This window comes from Ovis aries, chromosome 2, assembly GCF_016772045.2.
Source record: "Ovis aries strain OAR_USU_Benz2616 breed Rambouillet chromosome 2, ARS-UI_Ramb_v3.0, whole genome shotgun sequence".
NCBI classification, from domain to species: domain Eukaryota; kingdom Metazoa; phylum Chordata; class Mammalia; order Artiodactyla; family Bovidae; genus Ovis; species Ovis aries.
Genome location: NC_056055.1, coordinates 135,937,817 through 135,960,526, shown reverse-complemented (window position 1 = coordinate 135,960,526; position 22,710 = coordinate 135,937,817). Strand labels below are relative to the sequence as shown.

Sequence of the window (22,710 nt, the reverse complement as noted above, 5' to 3'; positions counted from 1 at the left end):
CAAGAAAACTGCAGGCCTCCAAGGCCACGATCACCAGTCATGGACACGACACTGGGAGGTTCCACAGTGACGTCATCAGCCATTCCTCTGATGATGAGAACAAGACACCGCCAGCAGAGCACACCATCATGGTCAGGCACCCGGGGCCGCTTCTTCAGCCCAGCTTGGGACATCAGATTGCTATGCGTGGGATGTAGGACAAAGTCTCCCTGTTTTTGGCAGAAGAAGCTCTCAAACCCTGCAGGCTACCCCAAACCAGCTAAGATGATTTTAAAAAGAAATTAAATTGTAAAAGTATAAACTGGCAATTGTTTCTTGGTATCAAATACATTCATGAAATTGCAAGCACCGCTGCACTTCATTAAACAGCCACCCACTGTCTCCTTGACTGATTGCTGACTCACCAGTTCCCCTGCAGTTTGGCCAGGGCCCTCATCACAGACACTGCCCTGAGGCTCTCTAATACCACCCCCTGGGGACATTCTTCCAGCCTCACTTGCACTTGGAGGTAATCTCTCTCTTGTTGTGATGGAGTCTGAAGTGCAGTCCCTGAGTCTTCACTTCCTTCCTCTACATCTTTGGGCAGCTTAGCCCATCTGTGCCTCAATTCACTCATCTATAAAAACAGGTTTATCCTAACACTGACCTGCAGATCACCTGAGATGATCCCCACAAAGCACAGACCAGGGCCAGGCACAGACTCAACCCACTTGAGTGTTCACGTCTATTACTGGCCTCTCGCCCAGCGTTCAAGCCTCCTGGTACAGCTTTCTTCCTCTTTCTGCTGGAACCACTCAGACCTCATAGACCCTGCCGTCTTTACCATGTTTTCTCCCACCCCACGAGTGCTGAGGCTTCCCAGGCTCTCTGCCTGCACTTCCTACATGGCCTCTACACAACCACTGCAGCAGCTCCAGCCCCTGCTCCCCACCATTTATACTGGTGGCCCCCATCTGGTTCTCTATCCCAGCCTCTCCCCTGCCCTCCAGACTGAAGTATCCCCATGGACCCAGCACCTGTACGTACCCAGAGGTCGCACAGTCTGCTCAACCCAACCCTGTCTCTGGCTGCCCTCAACTCCAAACCCCCGCCACACCTGCCTTCTCCAAATCCTGTCCGTCTTTTGCACCCCATGCTGTCTCTCCCATCCCGTCATCCCTTCATTTAATCCCCAACACCTGGGAGCATTCACAAGGTTAAGAAAGATCTTCACAAAGTGGTCCCTACTCTCAGGGATCTCCCGGGGCAGCGGCAGATAATTACAATTCAAAGAGGTTTGATAAAAAGCAGCACAGGATTTAGGAGTGAGGGCAGGAGGGGGCCTACCTAGCCTCAGGGGTCAGGGCTGGCTTCTTTCAAGAGGGCATATTCAGCAGGGACAGACTTGAATACATTCTCATCTAGTAGAAGGGCAAGGTGCGGCAGGAGGCCTCTTAATCAACTGCTTATTATCTGAGGCAAAGAACAAGGAGACCTCCAAGACCCAGATACCCTCACCTGTGAAGTCTCTGTCCTACCTTAGAACAGGCTTATTAATACTATTATTATTATTTCAGCCACACCCTGCAGCACGAAGGCTCTTAGTTCCCCCACCAGGGACTGAACCAGTGCCTCCTGTAGTGGAAGCACGGACTTCCAACTACTGGACTTCCCTGGTGGTCTAGTAATTAGGCATTCAAATACATGTCTATCCCACAGGAAACAATTATATTGCTGTTTCAGAGAGATTTATCACTTTGCTTTTAAAAATTATATAGCTACCAAAAAAAATAATTTAATATATACTAGCTATGAATTTCTCTCAAAAGTCATGAATGTCAGGAACCTGAATATGAGAGAAATTTAACCTACAAATGGATCTCCAATTTAATGACATTTTTATGAAATCAAAGGTAACGATGAAAGAAGCTGACATAATTTACATTTTGTAACCACTGCAATAAATGTCTGTACATTTTAATTTTGTACTTTTCTTCTCATATTTTCGAACTCCTGCTTTCCCCACGCCTCACACCTCTGGATTTCAAGTGTTTAAGTAGGGCCTTGGCACTCTTGTAGCAAGAGAATTCACTGCATCATCAGAGCCAAGCCCACATCGTTCAGGATGGAGAGGACAGTTGGTTCATGTCCTCCCCCAGAGAAGCTAGCTTTCAATGCTGGTTCCATTCCACCCAGGATGGTGACATTAGACACCTACACAGACTGGCTGGTGTCCAGGGACCCAGGAGAAATAGAGGACAGCGCCTTCCAAAATGAGTGGAAGGCACAAGACTGACCTTAGAGCATTCCCTCCTTTACCAAAGTAATGCAGGCTCATTCAATAAAACTAGATGACATGGGAAAGTACACTAAAAAAATTATATCCCACATAGACCTGTTAACCAAACCACAAGCATTGCTTTTTTTTTTCCATCTTCTGGTGATTTTCTTTGCACAGTTTCGCCCCCTTTTTTTAATGTAGTTGTAATTGTTGTGTCTACTATCTCACATTCTGCTTTTCCTACAGACTGTACTGTGTTCCCTTCTCTCACTACTCACTTCAGCTTATTGTAACATGTCCATAAAATGTCATCATGGGATTTATCAAAATTTTCTTAACTGTTGCCCTATAGTCAACCATTTATAATTGTTTGCAATGTTTTGCTATTGTACATTTTTGGTTACTTTCAATGAGATTGCAACTTTAAACTTTTTTTTTTTTTTGACATTTAGGATTGTTTCTTAAGATAGAGTCTCGGAAGTGGAACTATTGAGTTAACAAATAGGAATATTTCTAAGAGTTCAAATCCATATTGCTGAATTGTTCCCCAGAGAAGGCTGTATTCATGTACACTGCCTCTAGCAATATGTGAAAATTCCAGCTTCTTGATGACTTCAAAAAAAAAAGGTTTTTTGTTGCCAGCTTAATAAGACTTTTTTTTTTTTTTTGGGTAAACCTTATTGTGTAGTTTATCATACATACAGAGAAGTATACAAATCATGAGTAAATGGTTACAAAGTGAACACCCCCAAGTAACCAGCACTCTGATCATGAAACTGAACATTTCCAGACCCCAGAAGCCCCTGCATTTCACCCGTTCACCCTCCTGCACCCTACCCAAGGGTGATTGCTATCCTGACATCTCACACCATAGGATAGTTTTGGAAAGCAGCATTATAGAGAATTTTCATTTCCTTGATGACTAGAGGAGCTAACCATTTTTCCATATATTACTCGATGAATACATTTTTTCATATGTTAGTCGATGAATACATTTTTCCATATATTAACAGTTCCTCTTTTGTAAATTGTCTTTTCAAGTTCTTTGTCCAGGAAATGGTTGACTCTTAAGCAATCTCCTAATTAAAGTTTGGCTAAAGTTGGACCGTAGTCACCATGACATTGTTCAAAAATGGAGAAGTGTGGGTATGCGGGTGTGTTTACGCTCCCATGACCTCACTCTGACAATACTCCTCCCATTTATTTATGCGTCTTTACTTCAAAGCAAGATGGCGCCTCTGTAGGCCACACCTGGGCAGGGGTAACTTTCAGTGACACAGAGCTGAGCCTAAATAGACTCTGCTGTTCTTTCGGTGTCTATGAGAATTACAGAAATAGGTCACTGAACCTTTTTAAAAATAGAACTGACACATTTGGGGAAAGCATATTTTCTGCTAAGATAGCTCAGTCTAAGATGAAATGATCTGTAGGGAGCAGATGAATTTAGACATCTGATATTAAAAATAAATATTCTTAATGGCAATAACTCACAGGAAATACAGTGTCTTTCATAGGAAAGGTCTCTAAACGTTGTTCCTGAACAGCTTACATAACGTTTTCCCACTCTGGTTCCAGTGTGGGTTCTTCTAAGGGGCAAGTAGTCACTTGCTAACCCCTGCCCAGCCACACCTGGCAGCAGCTGTGCATGGAGATCAGCCCGCATCACCAGCAGTGGTCAGCGCTTGCTCCATCACCAAAGTCGAGATCTCTGGTCTCACCCGGTTTGCCTTCTCTCTTCTTAAGTAGTACACAACCAGCTGCTCACCCTTGTATGGCTCTCCACAGCTGCAAAACAGGTGGGGACAAGGCCATCTCATTACCTTGGTGCAACTCCATTCCAGGCCTTCCCAGGGCTTGCCTGATTTGTGGAAGGCCAGCTCCAGCATCTTTGCACACCAGCTCCCCAAGAGCTATCTAGGAGCCTCAGGCCTGCCCTGTGGGGGAGAGACATCCTCAGAAAGTTCCCTCTAGCTGTTGCCCTGACCCTCCTTACACCCTCCACATCCTGCTGACTTCAGAAGCCCCATGCACCTCAGAGGCAGACACTTATGTCTTCTCCAGGGACTTCACTGCTTACACGGCCATGCTTGGGCTCCACTAATGAGAGAGCTAGATCTGTTGACCGAAAAAGTAGGGCCTGCAGGTAGATATGGGAAAGACACTTCAATTCAGCCCCCCAGATGGCAAGAAGGACTCATGAGGAGGCTGGCTGTCCCATGAGTGGGGGCTTGGCGGGAGCAAGAGAGGAGGATACAGAGCTGGAGACCTGTGTTTCAGGGAAGTTTGGCAGCAGGGAGATAGATACAGGGAATCTGGGGGTTTGGAGCAGGGCAGAGACAGCACGATGCATTTCTTAGAAGCTGAACACACAGGCAGGACCTGATGACACACGCTGGCACTGAGGGAAGAAGAGTCAAAATGCTTACGCAGCACTTCCTTTCTCTTTTTTAGAAGCTGGAGGCCTCTTTTTCACCGCTCTTATTTTTCTTTTCTTTTCTTTATTTATTTTTTGGCCACACCACTCAGCATGCAGAACTTCCCTGACTAGGGATCAAACTTCCGCCCCCTGCAGAGGAAGCACAGAGTCTTAACCACTAGACCATCAGGGTAGTCTTGATGCACCACTTTCTGCCAAGAACACGATTCCTTCTATGTAACACTTATACATTCAGTAAATATGTGTTGAGTGCTTCCCCACATCAGAATCTGATGCAGACCCTGGGAATACTATGTTACTGCCCACATTTCATTTTCACTCTGCTGAGTGGGGGTCTGGCAGTGCAGATAAAAAACAAGATGGCACAGCTGGTAAAGAATCAGCCTGCAATGCAGGAGACCCTGGTTCTATTCCTGGGATGAGAAGATTCCCTGGACAAGGAATAGGCTACCCATTCCAGTATTCTTGGGCTTCTCCAGTGGCTCAGACTGTAAAGAATCCACCTGCAATGTAGGAGGCCTGGGTTCAATCGCTCGGTTGGGAAGATCCCCTGGAGGAGAGCATGGCAACCCACTCCAGTATTCTTGACTGGAGAATCTCCACGGACAGAGGAGCCTGGTGGGCTGCAGTCCATGGGGTCACAAAGAGTCGGACATGATTGAGCGACGAAGCACAAACAAATAAAAAAGATGATTTCCCATAGTGATGGTTACTCTTGAAAGATAATTTGGGCTGGAGGAATTGTGTGATCAGGGAGGACTTTTCTGAGGAAGTAACCATACAACTGAGACCTGGATGATATGAAAGAGCACGTCAGGAGAAGACCCAGGGCAAGAATGTTCTAGGTAATCAAATATGCCTATGCAAAAGGCCCCAAGACAGGGATGATCTTGGCATATTCCAGGAACACAGGGAAGACCACTGCAGCATGACAAGAGTTTACAAAATTGTTTTTCTAATGTATTTGCTGAGCTGCCCCTGGACCACACTGCTTCAGGGTTTCACCTTCGCTTTTTAGACACCACAGACTCCTTCTAGAGCCTTCCCACATCTCTTTTATCCTTCTTTCCAGACCAGCTCCACTAAGAAGTGAGACTAGTAGCCAAAAGATCCAATCGGGCTGAGGAAGGAGCTAGGGCCAGTTTAAACCTTGCAGAGTTAAATGGGGAAGGGCCCCTGGGACTGGACTGGCTTCTTTTTTCATCTGGTTCTTATTCATATTTGAATGAAGAACTCCTATAGCAATCTGATAAAAGCTGTGAAAACTGCACACATATATAATTCTGTGCACAATTTCAGGGGGTTTAGCGATCCTTACGGAGAAGGCAATGGCACCCCACTCCAGTACTCTTGCCTGGAAAATCCCACGGATGGAGGAGCCTGGTGGGCTACAGTCCATGGGGTTGCTAAGAGTCGGACACGACTGAGTGACTTCATTTTCACTTTTCACTTTCATGCACTGGAGGAGGAAATGGCAACCCACTCCAGTGTCTTTGCCTGGAGAATCCCAGGGATGGGGAGCCTGGTGGGCTGCTGTCTATGGGGTCGCAGAGTCAGACACGACTGAAGCGACTTAGCAGCAGCAGCAGCAGGGATCCTTAGGAAAGCTCGTTGTGAGCCTCTTCTAGGGACTGTATTTCAGCAGTTTGTTTTAAGCTAATCTTCTAAATTTTCTCATGAAGTCTGTGTTGCTTCCACGAGAGGAAAGATACATGGAAAAATCACCTTTTACAGCAAAGTAGCCTATAACTGCAAATTCCTTTGGCCATTATATTCTCCCAGAGAGACAAATTCATATCTGATAAGATGTAACCATGATGACAGTACAAATGCATTTGTACAGTGTTTTTTTACTTTGCACACACGTTTCCATTTACATCACTTTATTCCACTGACATCTTTGGCATACAGGCAGGGAAGGCATTATTGTTCCATTTTACAGATGAGGCTACTGAGGAACAGGAGGTTAGGCATTTCATGCACCAGTTGGCAGTGGCTTTGGGCAGGAACTAAGGTCTTATCACCCCCAGGCCCAGGCTCCCAGAGAAGTAGAGGTCAGGACAGGGGCCATCTTGACCTCTCTGCCCATTGCCTCACCCCAGGGCCTGGAGACACCGAGAAGGCCATCTCTGTGCACACACACTCGGCCCACATAGCCTTCCTGCTAGGAAACAGAGACATGGAGGAAGTGATATTTTCTAACGTGAGGAAAGAAGCACCGAGCTGCCTATAGAAGTCAAGGTTGTGTGGATGGAGGGGAACTTCCCACTAGATGCTTCCTCTTGGCCAATGAAACCTAACCAGTCAGTCACTTCCTTTTTGTTCTAACGATTTACAGTATTTCCTCCTCCAGCCCCGCAGAAACGAATCTAGAGGAGCGCCACCTAGAGGCCGAGGCCATAAGAACGGCCGCTTATTCTCCCCACCGCCACCCCCGCCCCCGGGCATCTCCAAGGGCCACCTTGCCTACCAGAAAATAGGCATACCTCATACTTCCTACCATCCACCAGGACAAACGCCAAGTGGAACAGAAATTTAAGTGTAAAAGATGAAACCACACAAAAGTAAAAAATGTTAGTCCCTCAGCCGTTTCTGGCTCTTTCCGACCCACGGAGGGTAGGTAGCTCTGTGGAATTCTCCAGGCAAGAACACTCCAGTGGATTGCCATTTCCTTCTCCAGGGAATCTTACCGATCCTGGGATCAAACTCAGGTCTCCTGCATTGCAGGCAGATTCTTTACCGTCCAAGCCATCAGGGGAGCACACAAGTATTAGGAAAAAATAAGGTGGACTTATTTATACCCCGGATAGTCTTTCTCTGACTCAAAACCCGTGTGCAGTCCAAGGGCAGCTCGGGGTACCTGCTTTCCCAGCTGAGACAGAGAATGTGCAGCTTGCTCTCTCAGGGTGGCATCCACCACTCCCAATGAGAGCTAAGCAACTGTCCCCAACCAATAGGTCCTTGGGTCAAGGAGAGATGTGGAACTCCCAAGAGAGAAACAAACTAACCAGACTGGCTAGGCTCACAGCTCCCATGGCAGAAGGGGAAAGAAGTCTCCTCACACTGACTCACAAAAGGGAGATACAACACTGGCAAGCACAGAAACCTGGTCCAGGCTCAATCCAACTCCCAAATAAATGCTTTCTAATGAAAACTTAAGTAGCCAGATACAAAAATGAAAATATTAATAAATTCAATGTTTTAAAAAATCCTGCTTCATGGCAAAAAATAAAAAGATAGCTATCGTCTTGTCTATAATATTAAGGATATAGGAGACACTGAGCGGAGGGACTTCCCTGGTGGTCCAGGGGCTAAGACTCTGTGCTCCCAATGCAGGGGGCCTGGGTTTGATTCCTGGTCAGGGAACTAGATCCCACAGGCTCCAAAGAAGATTGAAGATCCCTTGTGCTGTGACTAAGATCAAACACAGCAAAATAAATAAATAAATATTTTAAATAATAAATATTGGGGGGAGGGAAGGGTAAGATGATAGAAAATTGGGAAATCATGGATAGACAGTTCACACAGACACAAAATGTGTAAATTGACTTTAAAAGTATGAAAAGATGTTCAGCTTCACACATAATGATATAGATGTATATCTGAACTACATTAAGAAACTAGTCTTTCTCAAATCGTCAAAAATTCAAAAGTTTAGTAATATACTCTGTTGGTGAGGCTCTAAGGAGAAAGGGATTCTTGTAATTACTGGTGAGACTGCAAAATGATACAACGCCTATGGAGGGATTTTGGAATATCTAACAAGACAACATATGCATTTCCCCTTTGACCCAACACTCCTGATTTCCAGGAATTCATCCTGAAAGTACACTTCCAGAAATATAAAACAACATATTTATAATGTTATTCACTGAGACATTATTTACAATAACAAAGTATTAGAAACAATTTAAATGCCAAACAGTGATGAATTCACACAATGGAGTAATATAAAGCTGAAAAAGACTGAGAAATACTTCTAGTGGATTAACATGTGGTGACTTCTAAGATACAGTAAGTGAAAAAAATCAAGGTGATAGAGAATGGATACTACTTTTGGTATACTATAAACACAGGAAGAAAACATCAGAACCTAATACAAATGGATGGATAGGACTGGAGCGAAAGGAATAAAAGTGGGAGGGAAATTTCTCAGTATACTTTTTATAGAGAGAGTTTTGACTTTTGAAAAATATACAAAATTTTAAAAGATTTGAAGAAAGCGTTTCTTGAAACTAAATGCAAATAGAAACAAAGAAAACTAACTGCATAGCAAATTGATAATGGACCCCCCCTCCCCACCTCCGACCACATACACACAGTTAATTTCAATGATGTGTGACTGCTGTACTCTGTATAACTTTGGTGGGATACATTCTAAGAATAAATAGAACTGCAAAGTCTGAATTTTTCTTAGAAGTCTTCTTGTTGGAAATGATATTAGGATAGTAATTCTGAAACTATTTTGAGTATGTTGTAGGATGGAACAAGTGATTAATATACAGTGTTTCTGAGAATCAAGGTTTTCACTGCGGAGAAAGAGAAACAGAAATATAGAGTGGGAAGGTGAGGAAGAACCCTGTGGAGGTGGATTTGAATTGGAGGAAATTTCTATTAGAAAATAATGCATTTCCTAGCTCTGTCCACTCAAAGGTCTATAAGCAATGATAACCCAGTGGCAATGAGCAAACTCAGTGATCAGAGCCTGGTTTCTGAAGGCCATTCTCTACTAAAAGAAACCTTGCAGAGTTGACTGACTCCAGGTCCGGGGCAGGAAAAAATACAAAGTGAGCCAGAAAGTAAGAAAGTACTCAAACATGGATGGAAATAGGTCAAAAGGATATAGACCTCAGCCTGAAAGAACGTCTCCTAACGAAATTTTGGACGGTCTGGTTAGAAGTTCTGATAGTCAATTCTATCACTCAGGTGGCAGGCCTCTGAAGATTCACTTTCCAGACTACTCCTGTGGACCTCTCCCTACGGCCACCTTCACACGCGCGTGCACACACACACACACACACATGAATGGCAACTGGCTTCCCCCAGGGCAAGTGATGCATATGAAGAGAGCTCCCAAAATGCAAACCACGGTCTTTCTATAACCTAATTTCCGGAGGGACGTTTTATATCTCCTACCATAGGCTAATCTTCAGAAGTAAGTCACTAAATCCAGCTCACACTCAAGGGAAGGCGGACACATGGGACATGAACACCCATGGTAGGGACTATTGGGAGCTATCTAAGAGGCTGCCCTTCACACCAAATAATCAAACATGATAATACCACCAATAACGTGACAAACTGACATCATGTGCCTCCTGATAAATGCAGCAGGACATACGCAATGACATGTATGTATGTGCCACTCTCGGGGAGAAAAATACAAGGGAGCAAATAGAGAAATCCAGAATGTGGGACACTCTACAAGAAAATTAGTCTGGACTCAAAATGTCAGTATCATGAAAAAGAAAAAAAAAGTCAAACTGTTTTAGATTATAGGAGACCAAAGAGATAGGAGACCAATTGAGATAACTCAATTAATTAGATCTTGGATCAAAAAACAAAAATAGGTATGAAAGGACATTCCTAAACCAGTTAGGGAATTTGAGTATAGACCATTAATTGGCTGGGTGTGATATTAACCATTAATTGGCTGGGTGTGATAATGGTATTGTGATTATGGAAGAGAATCTTTCTCCTTAACAGAAGCCTGCTAAAATATTTAGGAGTCTGCTAATTATTTTCAAATAGTTTACCAAGAAATCTGAACCATGCAGAAAATTTTAAATTCCTAACGTGTAAATACATATATTAGAGTTTATTTATATGCAAATATGAAGCATATACTCATGTTTATTGTCCTACTCTTTCAACTTTTCTGCAGGTTTAAAGTTTTCCAAATAAAAGGTAATGAGGATAGGAGAAAGGGTCGGGGTAAGGTGTGATTACCAGGAGCTCAATTTAAATCTCCAGGAAGAAGACCCTTGGTATTTGCTAGGCTATCATAAAGATTCCAAGGAACTGATAAACACCACGAAGATCTCTTGGTGGTGCCCAGGGTACATCTTGGGGGTTCTTTGAGTCAGTCTTCACTCCATGATGTGGGTGAAAAGGTGGACTGGGGAATCAGCAGACTTGCTCTGTCCCTTTCTGGCTGTATAACCTGGGGCAGGTCACTAAACATCTCTGACCCTCCCTTTTCCCATTTGTACAAAGAAAGATCATGCTTACCCTGCAGGGCGATTGTTATACACTCAATAAATAATGTTTCCTGTTCCCACCTCCCAAACTGTCAGATTATTCATTCATTCAGTAACCATTTATTGTTATTCCCTGCAATGGGCAAGGAATACAAAGATGGCTCTAGTTATTTCATGATCAAATGGGGGGACACACTGTGGTAAACGGTAAAAGATAAATGCCGGGTGTGACTTCATATGTAGGGTACATGGGGTGACAGGGTGCTCCAGAAGACCTCACAGAGGTGGTGCGCTCTGCAATGGTGAGTTTGGGGGCCTGCATGGGTGTTGAGGAAAGACAGTGATCTGTATGGAGGACCCTCAGGGGAAAAGAGTTAAGAGAGTTGGGCAGAGTGGTCAGGGCCAGGTCAGCAAATGGATGGGCCCTGGTGAGCCCATGTTGGCTCTGGTTGTAGGATGATGCGGTGCCCCTATAGGATGCATTTCTAAAGATCTTTTCTTATCACTGAGCACAGCAGGCCTTGATGTTTGGTTCAGAAAATATAGTCAGCAGAGCTCAGTTGTATTAGTTTAAAAAATACTTGTAGGAGAATAGTTTACCAATACAGAAAAGAAATAAGATAAAATAAAAATTAAAAATACTTGACTTGGAATTCCCTGGCGGCCCAGTGGTTAAGATTTGGCGCTTTCACTGCCAGAGGCCTGGGTTCAATCCCTGGTCAGAGAACTAAGATCCTGCAAGCCAAACTGTGTGTGTGTGTGTGTGTGTGTGTGTGTGTGTGTGTGTGTGTGTTGGTGAGGGGGAGAAAGGGGGATGAAACTTGACAAACAGAAGGAAGTTATGGACCCTAACCTTTTCCCTGTTGCCCTTTGCCCAGCCCTCTTCCCAGAAGAAGAGAGAAAGTGACAGAAAGTGATTGCCAAAAGTAAAGCTCCCCTGCCAGCACCCCCTTCACAGTCTCTCTCCCCAAGCACCTAAGATGGTTAGGCCCACCCACCGCCCAAGACAGGATTTCTACTTTCTAAATTCTGCATTTCTATGACGCACTGATACCAAACCCCACGCTGGGGGAGGCACGGAAGACACCGCCCCGGCCCCGCCAGCACCCAGGGCTGAGAACTCCTGGTCTCCTGTCCCAGCGGCAGGGTGGTGGGGGCCGGGGAGCGCCCAGAGTCGAGGGTGCACGTGGGGAAGGAAGCTTCTTGCTTAATTCCAAATCATTTTTCTAAGAACAAAAACTATGTACAAATGAATATTTCCATCTTTATTTCAAATTCTAGGTTTCAACTGCAATATTAATGCTACTCCACAGTGTAATTTACTTGTAATAATATATCATTATTTCCATTTTACAGTTCTCTTCTTAAAGTAGTAAAGCAAATGTTTAAAACAGCACCAATCCACAGCCCCACAATTCTCCATTCAGGCTCAGAATTTGTGCTCTCCTTTCAGAATTGCACATAATTGAAAACAATGAAAACCCCCGATGTGTTAAATGCTCTAGTCATTAAAACATTTTTTTTTTTTTAACTTCAGAATAAAAGACCGTTCTTGTGGTTGTGGCTATTATTTATTTATTTATTTCCAGACGCCCCAGAGAAGCTGCTTCCTGTTCCCAGACTGACATCTGCTGGGGGCACCAGGCTGACCCGCCTCCCAGTCAGGCCCGCAGCCGGCTGCCACTCAGGCTGGCCCTGGGGAGGCGGGGCAGGGGGCGGACCCCAGGGGGCCAAGGGGCCTCTGCTCAGGACAGCTCTCCCCTGGGCTGAGATCCAAGCTCAGCCACTGTCCCCAGCATCCCCAGTTTCTCTACTGCGCTCAGCAGTGGGGTTAAGCCCCAGAACGGCACTGGCTTGGCACAGGGTTCCTGGTGTTGGTAGCTCAGACAAGGGGCTGATGGGCAAGAAATAATTTGAAGGCAAAAATAGGCACGTAGACTACACTGGTGTCCTCCGCGTGCACACAGGCCCCCAGACTCTGCAGAGGCAAGCCCTGTTTCCTTGCTTTCTCTAGGGCGTCTCCATGCACATCTTTTGTTCTTGTTTTGGTATGGGTTCCTCTCCCTTTGGTAGAGCAGCTCCCTGCATTGGCAGTCCTGGGCATCCAGTCCTCTAGGGGAGGGTCTCCATCTTTTACCTGTTAGATCCCGATTCCACTGGCTTCTTGGTTAACAACAAGGACCAAGCCTTCTTTTCCACCTACAATGAAGGTCCCTCTGCCTATTTCGCACCGTGTAGGAAGCCTGGGATCCAGGCGAGGGTAGAGGTAGGGACGTGAGGGGCCAGGGCAGTGGAGTGTTCTTTTCTCTCTCCTGCAGATGTCTTCCAGCTCTAGGGCCCCAGTGTGCAAAAAGGTCAGCGTCCAAAACTGCCTCTCTGGCTCCGAGCTCTACTTCCAGTCCTACGAAGGTTTTTCTGTAAGGTGCCCTTGGTCCCTTCAAAGTCAGCTCCCTGCCCCAGCAGGCCCCCTAATGCACTCTCCTCCATACCCTGGCCCTGTTCCAGCATCTGGGGGGGTGGGGGCTGAATCCCCACCCCTTCGATCCTCCCACCTTTCTACATGACCACCAAACTTTCCCTCCCCTGCCCAGCTCCTCCTGCTTCAGCCAAACTGTTCACCCCATCCCCAGATGATACTCTCAAAGGTACCCCCAAATCTACTTAAACAACATTAATGTACCCAGAGCACTCACAGAAAAAGCCCAAACCCTTGGCCTGAACTTCAGAGAGCATGGCTTAGCCCAGACCCAGGCAGGGTTTCCCAAGTCTGGGAGCTTGCCCTGGGAGTTAAGGAATCAATCCATGGGGAAGATTACAGATGGGATGAGGAGGGAGCAATAGAAAATAAAATGACTGAATGAGAAGATGATTCTGCTTTTTATTCTCTTTAGTTCTCAATGTTAAGAGAAAGTTAACTTAAAAAAAATTAATTTTAGAATAGTTTCAACTTTCCAGAAAAGTTGCAAGGATATCACTTAGAATTTCTGTCCACCCTCCACCCAGTTCCCCAAATTGTGCATTGTTAGTGTTGCCAGGGGAGACTGAATGCCTACAGCAGGGGGGTGAGCTGGGCCTGAGTCACGTGGATTTCCTGTGCAATGAATATATTTTCTGTTACCTTCCATCTAAAGCAAGTGATACTACTCATCCACATTCTAAAATGCAAAAAGCTCTGAATAATGAAAAAAAATTTTTGGAAGTTTGGAGCCAAAGTTGATTTGAAGCAAGCTATGTATGTAGTATTTGTTTTCGTTGTTGTTCGGTTGCCAAGTTGCGTCCGACTCTTCAGAGACCCCCATGGACTGTAGCCCGCCAGGCTCCTCTGTCCATTGGGATTTCCCAGGCAAGAATACCGGAGTAGGTTGCCATTTCCTCCTCCAGGGGATCTTCTTTCCTTGACGCAGGGGTTGAACCCAGGTCTCCTGAATTGGCAGGTGGATTCTTTACCACTGAGCCACCAGGGAAGCCCTTATGAATAGTCTTTATCTTAGTGTAAATACGCATTTAGTGTAAAATTGGTGATGTAAAAATGGCATCACCGATTCAAGAGACAGGAGTTTGAGCAAATTCTGGGAGATGGTGGGGGGCCTGGTGTGCTACAGTCCATGGAGTTGCCAAGGGTTGGACTAAGCGACTGAACAACAAAATATGCATACATTTCTCTGAAGAAATATTCATCAGTTCTTTTGCCCTTGGGGGGATGTTAACTAATGTTGAGTATATGCATTATATCACCTTTCTGAATCAGAAAAAATCTGAATTTCAAAACACATCTGCCATTTTGAGCTTTCCATTTACTGCTGTGATATAATTTCTTTGAAAGATCAATTTAAGCTAAAAGAACATCATAAAAAAAGCAATAAGTAAATTATAAGTACAGATGACCTATATTTTTAAGTTTCTCCTTCACTCTTTTCCACTCTACATATAAACATATAACTAGTACCGAAAACAAAACAAAGAATCTGCAAGGCTTTCAAGATCCAGACCAAACTCTTCACGTGTGCTCTGCCCACTCCGTCTGCCAAACCACAGAGACCTCAATTCCCCCAACACATCAGTCATGCTTTCACACAATCAGGGGACTTCGCACAAACAGCTCCATCTTCTCAAAATGCCTTCCACCACTGGCTAAGTCCTGGCCCTTCTTTCAAACTCAGCTTGGCTGCCACTTCTACAGAAAGTCTTCCTTGGTTACACCCAGTCTTTTTTTTTTTTACTGTTTATTTATTTATTTGGTTGCACTGGGTCTTAGCTGTGGCACTCAGGATCCTCGATTTTCTTTGTGGCATGCAAGATCTAGTTCCCTGACCAGGGACTGAACCCCGGACCCCTGCATTGGCAGCATGGAGTCTTAGCCACTGGACCACCAGGCAAGTCCCTGCACCCAGTCTTGACCTGCGTGGTCCCGTACACTCTATAGCATTGCAGTAAGGAAGTGGTTTGACCCCTGGCTCTGCCCCTTTTCAGCTGGCTGATTTGGGTCAATTATACTCAATAAACTTAATCCGGGAGATTAGTAATGAAATGATAGCTATTATTTATTGAATTTATGTACTATTCTCAGCGTTTTACATATGTAAACTTATTTCATACTCACAAGCCTGAGAGGTAGAAACCAAGGCCAGCGAGATTACGTTCCTTTACCCAAGGTCACAGTAAGCAAGGACAGCTGGAATTTCTTCCTCTATCCCTCTCACTCTTCACTACGGAGCAACTGGGGCAGCACCTGAACCATAGAGCTACTGGGAGTATAGAATGGGATAAGCTTGGCGATGCTGTGTTTCATCCTCTCAGGTTCCTCCTGGCCAAGCCTGCACTGTACCCCAGGCACTGTAGGCTTTTACTTGCTACAGAGGGGAGCTCAGCAAGGGGGCTGCAATCCCTGCTCCTGCTGCTCAGAGGCAGGGGACTCCTGCCTCTGCTGCTCCTCTTTGCTTTATTTCCTCATTGGAATCTTCCGGGCCAAGCCCCAGCTGGGTGGGGCCTGCCCACAGTTTTATGCTGTAATCAGTATTTACAAATTTGGCCTCTCCCTCTGAGCTCAGCAGAAAGACGTGTGCCAAGCTCACATTTGTCTCTCATCAAGTACCCTGCACAGCATCTGAACCAAAGGAGTTTGGTAAACATGCAACGAATAAATGATGAAGCAAATGAATGGATAGATGGATGGATGGATGGATGGATGAAATGACAAGAAATGGACACATTTTTGTCTTTAGCATATCCAACACATTTGGCACACCATGACTAAAGCAGAGTGAAAAATAACACTATTCAGATAACACACTTCCAACCAGATGTTCAGAGGCTGAAGAAGAAAGGCGGGGGGAGGGAGGGGGAGAAATCAAAACAAAACCCTTCACACTGCATTGCACTCTGTGTCTGCATAAAATAATGTGATAGTCATATTCAACCCTTACAATTCTCACTTGAGATGGGAAGCTGGGAAGGGAACTACTGGCATTTGTGTTACTTAAGACACATTAACTGGCGTTGAATACATGTGATGATATTGTTCAGTTCAGTTCAGTTCAGTCGCTCAGTTGTGTCCGACTCTGTGCGACCCCATGAATCGCAGCATGCCAGGCCTCCCTGTCCATCACCAACTTCCAGAGTTCACTCAAACTCATATCGAGTCGGTGATGCCATCCAGCCATCTCATCCTCTGTCGTCCCCTTCTCCTCCTGCCCCCAATCCCTCCCAGCATCAGGGTCTTTTCCAGTCAGTCATATCTTCACATAAGGTGGCCAAAATATAGGAGTTTCAGCTTTAGCATCAGTCCTTCCAACAAATACCCAGGACTGATCTCCTTTAGGATGGACTGGTTGGATCTCCTTGAAGTCCAAGGGACTCTCAAGAGTCTTCTCCAACACCACAATTCAAAAGCATAATTTTTTTGGCACTCAGCTTTCTTCACAGTCCAGTTCTCACATCCATACCTGACTACTGGAAAAACCATAGCCTTGACTAGACAGACCTTTGTTGGCAAAGGTATGTCTCTGCTTTTGAATATACTATCAAGGTTGGTCATAACTTTCCTTCCAAGGAGTAACCATCTTTTAATTTCATGGCTGCACTCACCATCTGCAGTGATTTTGGAGCCGCCCACCAAAAACAGTCTGACACTGTTTCCACTGTTTCCCCATCCATTTGCCATGAAGTGATGGGACCAGATGCCATGATCTTCGTTTTCTGAATGTTGAGCTTTAAGCCAACTTTTTCACTCTCCTCTTTCACTTTCATCAAGAGGCTTTTTAGCTCCTCTTCACTTTCTGCCATAAGGGTGGTGTCATCTGCATATCTGAGGTGATTGATATTTCTCCCTGCAATCTTGATTCCACCTTGTGTTTCTTCCAGCCCAGCGTTTCTCATGATGTACTCTGCATAGAAGTTAAATAAGCAGGGTGACAATATACAGCCTTGACGTACTCCTTTTCCTATTTGGAACTAGTCTGTTGTTCCATGTCCAGTTCTAACTGTTGCTTCCTGACCTGCATACAGATTTCTCAAGAGGCAGGACAGGTGGTCTGGTATTCCCATCTCTCTCAGAATTTTCCACAGTTTATTGTGATCCACACAGTCAAAGGCTTTGGCATAGCCAATAAAGCAGAAATAGATGTTTTTCTGGAACTCTCTTGCTTTTTCGATGATCCAGCGGATGTTGGCAATTTGATCTCTGGTTCTTCTGCCTTTTCTAAAACCATCTTGAACATCAGGAAGTTCACGGTTCACATATTGTTGAAGCCTGACTTGGAGAATTTTGAGCATGACTCTACTAGCATGTGAGATGAGTGCAATTGTGTGGTAGTTTGAGCATTCTTTGGCATTGCCTTTCTTTGGGATTGGAATGAAAACTGACATTTTCCAGTCCTGTGGCCACTGCTGAGTCTTCCAAATTTGCTGGCATGTTGAGTGCAGCACTTTCACAGCATCATCTTTCAGGATTTGAAACAGCTCAACTGGAATTCCATCACCTCCACTAGCTTTGTTTGTAGTGATGCTTTTTAAGGCCCACTTGACTTCACATTCCAGGATGTCTGGCTCTAGGTGAGTGATCACACCATTGTGATTATCTTGGTCGTGAAGATCTTTTTTGTACAATTCTTCTGTGTATTCTTGCCACCTCTTCTTAGTATCTTCTGCTTCTGTTAGGTCCATACCATTTCTGTCCTTTATTGAGCCCATCTTTGCATGAAATGTTCCCTTGGTATCTCTAATTTTCTTGAAGAGATCTGTAGTCTTTCCCATTCTATTGTTTTCCTCTATTTCTTTGCACTGATCACTGAGGAAGGCTTTCTTATCTCTTCTTGCTAGTCTTTGGAACTCTGCATTCAGATGCTTATATCTTTCCTTTTCTCCTTTGCTTTTCACTTCTCTTCTTTTCACAGCTATTTGTAAGGCCTCTGCAGACAGCCATTTTGCTTTTTTGCATTTCTTTTCCATGGGGATGGTCTTGATCCCTGTCTCCTGTACAATGTCACGAACCTCCGTCCATAGTTCATCAGGCACTCCATCTATCAGATCTAGGCCCTTAAATCTATTTCTCACTTCCACTGTATAATCATAGAGGACTTGATTTAGATCATATCTGAGTGGTCTAGTGGTTTCCCTACTTTCTTCAATTTCAGTCTGAATTTGGCAGGAAGGAGTTCATGATCTGAGCCACAGTCAGCTCCCAGTCTTGTTTTTGCTGACTGTATAGAGCTTCTCCATCTTTGGCTAGAAAGAATATAAGCAATCTGATTTCGGTGTTGACCATCTGGTGATGTCACGTGTAGAGTCTTCTCTTGTGTTGTTGGAAGAGGGTGTTTGCTATGACCAGTGAGTTCTCTTGGCAAAACCCTATTAGCCTTTGCCCGGCTTCATTCCATATTCCAAGACCAAATTTGCCTGTTACCCCAGGTGTTTTTTGACTTCCTACTTTGCATTCCAGTCCCCTATAATGAAAAGGACATCTTTTTTGGGTGTTAGTACTAAAAGGTCTTATAGGTCTTCATAGAACCGTTCAACCTAAGATGGTATTGTTAGGAAGTTAGTATAGGGAAATGGAGTCCAAAATGGCAGTGGCTAAAAGAAAAGGAAGGGAAAGTCTGAGAAAATAGAATAGAGGAAAGTCAAAGGAAGGTTCGAGGACCGAGTGAGGACTTCGGGTAGAACAGCACTCCTGACTAAGCCCAATTTGCATAGCGCAGGCCCAGGGGGGAGAAAAAAACACATAAAAAGAGGAGCCAAAGGGCTCTCTCTCTCTCTTTCTCTCTCTCTCCACACCCCTTCACGTGCTGGGGCGCTCTTCTGTTCGTCTTTGGATGGACGTGCCCTCATGCCTCGAAGATGGATTTTCCTGCTATCTTCTAAATAAAATAGAGCTGTAACACTGATTTGTCTAAGAGCTATAACATGGTCTGTCCAAGACCCAAGAGCTGTGACGCGCCGAGGGGGCTTTAATGTCCATCACTCCAAATCTTTGTTGTGACGAGAAAAAGAACCAAGCAGCATACACTCGCCTGACAGTATAATGACACTTTTAAGTGAATTCGAGGCAGAAGCAGAAATGGAAGCAAACAGCTGCCGTGGACCAGCAGGGTACTGAAGGGAGCCAGGCCATGCAGGACGAGAAGAGATGATCGGCATGCTTCAGTGCTGGGAAAGTAGCTCCTTACAGAAAAACTACATAGATGACCAGTTATGATCCAAGATAGTCTGTACTTCAATGATGACAAAAGGATGAAATGTCATTGACATTTAATATATTAGAGCGCTGTCCCCCTTATCTTTTTTCTTCTCTTCTATATTTGGCAGAGGATACCCTATTCTTTAAGGAGTGCAGTTTTTAAAGGTTCAGTTCAGTTCAGTTCAGTCGCTCAGTCGTGTCCGACTCTTTGCGACCCCATGAATTGCAGCACACCAGGCCTCCCTGTCCATCACCATCTCCCGGAGTTCACTCAGACTCATGTCCATCAAGTCAGTGATGCCACCCAGCCATCTCATCCTTTGTCGTCCCCTTCTCCTCCTACCCCCAATCCCTCCCAGCATCAAAGTCTTTTCCAATGAGTCAACTCTTCACATGAGGTGGCCAAAGTACTAGAGTTTCAGCTTTAGCATCATTCCTTCCAAAGAAATCCCAGGGCTGATCTCCTTCAGAATGGACTGGTTGGATTTTTAAAGGTAGAAGTGTCTAATTATAGGATAAGAGGAAATTATTTTGCCAGCGAGGGCAGAAGAGCCCAGGAGTCTAGCAATGGCACCCTTGGGCACTACTGTTTAATTTATAAGCTATTTATCTCCTCACTTACACCTGGCAGAAACAATTAGCACTTGGTAATTTGTTGATCCTATCAAGGCCCTAGGATTTGTTATCATAGTTGCCACCAATATAAATGCTATCTGAAATAAACAAGGTAGACATGGCCTGCTATTAACCATGCCCGTTTAACCAGGTTTGAATCTATGTTAGTCAGGTGGAGTCTTTACCTTTTGGCGTCACTTCTATTGGCAAATCGGAGAAGGCAATGGCACCCCACTCCAGTATTCTTGCCTGGAAAATCCCATGGACAAAGGAGCCTGGTGGGCTGCAGTCCGAGGAGTCTCAACTGAGCGACTTCACTTTCACTTTTCACTTTCATGCATTGGAGAAGGAAATGGCAACCTACTCCAGTATTCTTGCCTGGAGAATCCCAGGGACAGCGGAGCCTGGTGGGCTGCCGTCTATCGGGTTGCACAGAGTCGGACACGACTGAAGCGATTTAGCAGCAGCAGCAGCTATTGGTAAATCAACATGCTATTTTTCCAAGAGATTTTAAGATGCTTTCGGAGTCCTATCACAATGCGGATCAGGGTCCTTTCCAGAAGTGCCAACGGCGCCTCAGAAATCAGGGCCGGTGGAGACACAAGTGCAAAGGCGTTGAAGGAGCAGTCTTACAAGTTTTCAAAACGCCACCTAGAACAGCAACCTCCCCCAACTCGCCCTCTGCAGCCCGGGGGCCCAGCTCCTCCAGGCCGACCTCGGCTCCACGCTTCGGCTTTTGGGTCTATGATCGGGAAGGGCAGACAGAATCCGGGGAGGAAAACCTCCCCTCCAGTCTGTGTGGGTCTGCAGACTGTGAGCCCTGGGGCCAGCCCGGGGCTCTCCCTGGGCACCTGGCAGGCTTCTCAGGGCGCCACCTGAGAAGCTGCTGGCAGACTTTCCCTGAGATAGCCCCAAGTTCAAACCAGTGTGATGGAGCCAAAGGTATTTTCAGAGATGAGCTTCTTTATCCCACCTCCCCCAATTTCACTGTCTCCCCCCACTGAAGGAGCTAGGGGTTCAGTGCTCAGAGCCATAACGGAGGCTTTAGTTAGGACAGAAAAAACGGCCAGTCTTTCTGGCTTTTGTTATTTAAAACCAAAAATCCTTAGGAGAATTCAGCCGATTTTCCAGCGAAGACTGGTTGACTAGAGAGGGATTTCCCTTGCCGGGAAAGTAAGTACTTGAGCTGGGGAAGGGAGGAGGGAAGGAACCAGGAAGGGGGGAGCAGTGGGGGGCGGGGGAGGCGCGGAGCAAGGAAAGCGGGAGTCGGGGAAAGAGGCAGGCAGGCATTCCCCGACTGCGTGTCGCGCAGCGGCCCAGGGCGGGGGCGAAGGGAAAGGTCAGCACGACCGGGACCAGGGCTTCAGCCAGGGGCTCTCGGGAGCCAGGAGAAAGCGGGGCCCAGCCCGAGGCGATGGGAGCGGTGCCGACAGGGGAGCTGGAGGGAGCGGCTCCCGCCTGCAAGACAGGATTCCTTTGCTCTGAGTGTCACAGAAGGACTAGCCCAGACCACAGGTCTGGCAGGGCTGTGTGGGCGGGGATGTGGGACGTCTAAGCAGTGCCTGCGTGCACCAGCGAGCGAGAACCAGAAAATTCCTGCAGCCACTTGGAAAGGGGGAGAGGGTAGTATGGTGTCCAGCCCCCGGGGGGTGGGGGTGGGGGGCCGGATACAGGTGGTGAGAGAACTTCAGGAAGGGAGGTTATGTTTGGTTTGGTTTCCCTATCAATCTGAAAGAAAGGGATCCAAAGTCAGAAATTAAATAGCTTCTTGTCAACTTGAGCCGGTGGCCTAAGATTTGTAACTATGCCATATGTTTGGGAAATGCTTATTTCAAAAATTAAACACTTTTCCTTAATGTGGGGCTACTAAGAATTTTAAAATGCTAAAATAATAGATTTTGCATCTCAGAGAAAGGATTCAATAGATCACTTGTGTGCTGGTAAATGATCAATAACTGACTCAGGGATCAGATCAGGGATTAAAAACTCTGATTTGGAGCCAGTTTTCCATGGTGGAAATAATCTGAAGAGCCATCCTAGCTCTAGATCTCCCCTGGGTATTTGCCGAGGCCTTTGTTATAGTTCAACAGATCCCCCGCCTTCTGCTGGCACTCTCCATGGGTGAGGGCATGGTGGTCCAGAGGGCTCTCACAATGAACTTCTCACATGCAAATCTGCCTTGCAGACCTGACCTAAGACTTGTCCTTTTGCATGTGTATCTTTAGTTTTGATTAAAGGAAACAAAGTCCTGATTCATTATAGTATTTCTGCATAATTGGGTTAAGTGATTATACCAATGCCAAGATCTCCGACATATGGGCATAACATACAGTTTGGGTCCCCATGGTAGCCAGAATCCAGAATGACCATAAATGATTCTTACTTCCTAATTAGGGGTGAATACGGGTGTATTCACACCCCCTAAAAAAGGGCTTTTCTGTGTAACCAGTAGGATATTTTGCAAATGAATGTGTGACTTACGAGTCTCCAGTCTCGGTTATAAAAGCCACTGTGGCTTTTGCCT

General features: G+C 45.5%; 1 long non-coding RNA gene across 1 annotated transcript; it reads right to left on the bottom strand.

Moving 5' to 3' along the window:
* Nucleotides 1-238: 238 nt before the first annotated feature.
* Nucleotides 239-20,936, bottom strand: LOC121818703 (uncharacterized). The gene is made up of 2 exons (XR_006058740.2): nucleotides 20,372-20,936; nucleotides 239-4,045 (listed from the first exon to the last, which is right to left on the bottom strand). It is a non-coding gene; the product is annotated as an uncharacterized LOC121818703 (long non-coding RNA).
* Nucleotides 20,937-22,710: the final 1,774 nt, after the last annotated feature.